Here is a 4,696-nt window from a genome sequence, read left to right on the forward strand (position 1 = left end):
ACCCACACTTGTTTAGATCAACTGGGTAGCTGCCTAAACAGTACGGTCACCTTTGGATATTGTGATGTTGGCAACATAAACAGTACTGGCTAGGTAAGGTAGAGATGCAGGGAGCAATGCTTGCCTCCATCTTCTCAGACAGAAAAAAGGATATATTCTCTCTGAAAATAAAGGATGAGGAGGAAAGGAGATCAGCTGATGTTTTAGTTGTATTGAGAGCACAGGTTATAATTTTTTTTTTTTAAGTATGTAGGAGGGAAATTCCCTATGCCAGGTCTGTCTCTGGTGTAAAGTTGTGTTGTTGATGGTGATTTGGCCATAAAGTGAAGAGGCACAAGACAGAGTATAAGTGCTCTTCTACTGCTTTGTCTGTATCCTGGCTGTGGCTCAACCCTACCGGTTTCTCTGGCACTTTGACAGTATAGCAATGCTATATTCTGCCAAATTCTGTAGTTCTTCTGCCAGTGGCTTTCAGTATACAATTGGATGTAAATGTCATAATAAATATGAGACATTGTCTTACTTCAATTGACTCTAAATCAAGTTTACATTTCTCATCTTTTGTTGATATTGGTTTCCATCATTTTGAAATATTTTTCTGTGTCTGTGCAGAGCCAAGCGGTTTGGGCACAATGCTCTGTTTAACCTAATAAGTTTGAGTTAGAATCTAACTGGTTTTGCATTTAGCATTCCAATAATATCTTGGAATAAAACCAGTTTGTTTTTAGTTTGGTTTTCCTCTTACTGCTGTCATTAAGCAGCCTAAGAAAATACATTTCTTCTTGAATAAAGGCATTCTTAGGCATCCTTCAGTCTCAAAATACTATGGTAATGTGCTCTGTATGGAGGACTAGGAACAGCGTCTAGTGTGGCTGAGGAGGCCAATTCGAGAGTGACAGTCCCTTCCACACTGAGACAAATCCAATCTGTCCCCTGTCCAACTCCCTAATTTTGCTGCTTTTATGACCTTCTCTTTGCCTCAGCCTGCTGGACAAGGGTCTCTTCAAATTGGGAGAGGCCGTGATGCAACGCCTGCCTCCAGGCTGAACGCTCAGATGTCAGGGTTTCCCATCTGTTGAGGTCCATTCCTAAGGCCTTCAGATCCCAAGGCAATGGACTTAGTAAAACAATATAATTTAAAGCCCCTCTTTGTCTTTTTAATTACATTTTGCATCCAGCAGTATTTAAATGTACTAAAGAATGGAAGAAAAATAAATAACCACTACTTTCTCCATCCAATTAAGACTGGATGCCCTTCTGGAGAGGGTTGAGCTTATCAAACCTGCAAAATCACTGTGATAAAAGACATTTAATATGTAGTGGACATGTAGTAAAGCAAAAATTATTGGATATTAATACATGAATGTTTACAGAAAATTCTACTACGTAATATACTATTTAAACCAGAATTATTCTTATTAAATATGTTACCAGAGAGTTTAGATAAGAGAGAGAGCCATTGATGATACATATAATAACTGCAGCATTTTACTATATGCATGGAAATGGGAGGAAACCGAAATACCAAATCATGAAGAACTAGTGGAAAAGATTATGGAAGTGGTGGAGATGGACAATTCAATCCAAGAAGTACAGTATCTGAAAAATGGTACCCTATAAATAACTGGATCCGTTCTATAACTTGAAAGCCAAATGTGATAATTTTAATACAAAATAGTCAAATAACTCTAGTTGGAATTATATAGGCAACTAACAGACATAAAAGTCTTTTACATAATGATATGTTTAAGTACAGATAATATGTGATAATGTATAGTATGATATATTCCCTGTTATCCTGAGTTATTTTCCTTTACCATTGAAATAATAATAATAAAAATAGACATCTGATAATCCTAACCTATGCATTTTGCAAATCAGGTCATTTAATTTTATTATTGATTACTGAACTTAACCACATATGCAAGTTTGGTTAATCAGACACTGAATCTGTGAAGAAATCACACACTTTTGCAGGAAAACTCCTATCCCTTTCTGATGACAAGCTTAGCAGTTTGTGTGGTCGGACATCTGCAACTTGGTGCATGAAATGCATTCAGTGTTTATACTAGTTATCCCTCTAGCACTTGAAGAATGCAAGGAAGATTAATTAACCAGCAGAGTGCTGAACCCCTATGGGACCATTATTGATTTCTTCCTGATCTAAAGCAGCAAAATCAGTATTTAGATTAAGTGCTGAACTCTCTAGAAAACACTGTGGATTTCACTCTCTTCTAGAAGAAGGTGACCATAGTAGTAAAAGGTCTAGGAACCAATTCACTTGGGTATGTTTACTCTGAAGAAGAGACTAAGAGCTGGTAATGATAGTGAATACATAGAAGATTAAATAACTTTGTTTTCTATAGCCCCAGAGAGTAGAACCCAAACCAATATGTTCAAATTTGGAATAAAGGAGATTCTGACTAAATGTTAGGAAGAACTTCCTGATAGTAAGAGCCATTTCACAGTGGAATTGCCTACTTCACAAGATGGTGGATTTGTCTTAAAGGTTCCTAAATAGACATTACATTTATATCTGCTTCTGCTCTGTATTCCACTGGTTTGATGACCCGTGGTATCTCGTCCAACTCTAATTCTGAGATCTCTTGGTACTCTATAGGGGTATGTTCATTCATATTTTAGATTACAACTCTGGAATTAGCCAGAAGTTCCCTAGGCAGAATTCAAAAGAGAGTGGTCTACATTCTAGAAACACAAATCTGCAGATCAGCTTTCTGGTTATTTAACTCTATCACTGCTTTCTCCTGACCGTTTTTATTTTCAAAAACAAGGAAGCTGCTGCAGTGCTACCTGGGAGTTGTAGGTCTTCCCAGGAGTCATAGTTATTTGTGAAGACCCCTCTATAGAGCATTGTGGGTAGTGTGACTACAACTGCCAATGTCCTCTGTGCCCAGGAGAGCCAGGCCCATTGGTTATTCGTACGGTTATTCAACATTGGTTGACTGACAAGTGGAGGTGGGCCCTCCTTGGCATGGAGGATGCTAAGTCATCATAGGATGAGAAATGTGCACAACTATGTATCTCTGACTGTCTCTAAGGCAACATGGGTATGTTTCCAAGCTGTACGTGATAGGACAAAATAAATGTATGTTTATGACTACTACCATCACCACCACTCCCTTGGCAACTTCAGCCTGGACCCATACGCTGGACCTGCAACTCCCAGGTAGCACTGTGCAGTTATTCAGCACATTGAAGTTGCTATCCTTCCCTATAGCACAAAACACAGAGTCCAGCCCTTCCGTTGCTTCTGTCCACTCCTCAGCCTCAGAACTTGTGGAGGGTGATGAGTCCTCCCTCCCTTCTTCTTCCCTTAAATCAGGGTCCCTCCAAGTGGACATAGCCTCCGCCATCTTGCCCAGGTGTGGCTCATCCAACATTTGCTTCTCTTCTCCACTATCTCCCTTTTTTCCCCTCTCTGCCCCATCTGGGGAGGCTGTGTTGGGCCCACCAAAGGGCACGGAATGAGGGCAAACAGCCCACTAGGGAAACCAGAAGAATCCTCCTCATATTAAGTGGGATTATTTGGTGCTGATCATATGGGAATTTATGAGAAGCTTGGTTACTCCTTAAAAAGGAATAGGGGGGGGGGAATGGAAATAAATGGGAAATGCAGATGAAGATTAATACTACTTCCTTTCAGTCTTCACAAGTATATAATAATCTACATTATTTGCCTAGTTAAATAACTGAGTCACTAGTTTAAACAATATATGTACGCATATGTAATAGTGCAAAACAAACACGGACACAAAGGATTATATGCACGTGATACAATGCCACCTTCTATATTATAGTTGCCAATTTTTTAAAAAAATGCTTCTAGATTGTCTGTTTCTTGCCAAACAGAACTAGGTGAAGTAAGCAGTTTTGCTTTCAAACCTTTGAGAATATGGCCTTAACCCACATATGCTTTCTTGCCAGTTCTTTAATTCTGTGCTCTCTTTTTAACTAATAACCTAAGGTACAGGTGGAGAAACTGTGGCTCCCAGGATGTTGTGGGGCTCCAGTTCCTACCAGCCAGTTAGTATAATGAATGTTTGGGGATGATTGGAGGTGTCGTCCAATAATATCTGCAGAGCCACAGACTCTACACTCTTGTTCAACCTGTGGTGCATACGGTAACAGCTAAGAGTGTCTTCCTGTTGATGAATTCCAGAGTGATGCATGTGTTGGTGAGGCACTCAGTATCAGCACTTCAAGGCTTAACAGAAAAGAAAATTAACCACCAATTTTCCATATTTGTGATGGTGGCACCAAAAGGCTTCACTGTTGATTAGTCATTAAGTCGTGTCCGACTCTTTGTGACCCCATGGACCAGAGCATGGCAGGCCCTCCTGTCTTCCACTGCACCAAAGCACGCTAGGTTTCACGACCAGCAATATATCACCCTCACCATCAAAACATTTATTCAGGAACTCTGCAAGAGAGTTGATTGATTACAGATAGACTCATATATTTATTCTCAGACCCATACTCTTGTTCTTTGTGCCAGTTCACATACTTCTCATAGGCTGAATTCCTTTCAACATCTGTATTCCATATAAATTGACACAGAGCAACACAAGAATTTCAGTGGATCCTGAATGCACTTATATTGTAAAATGGAACTAGTGAGAGGGTCAGGTGAGAGAATGGAACAAAGAATGTAAATGAGGTGAATCAACATTGCCTC

Source organism: Pogona vitticeps, chromosome 3 (assembly GCF_051106095.1).
Source record: "Pogona vitticeps strain Pit_001003342236 chromosome 3, PviZW2.1, whole genome shotgun sequence".
Classification (NCBI taxonomy): Eukaryota; Metazoa; Chordata; class Lepidosauria; order Squamata; family Agamidae; genus Pogona; species Pogona vitticeps.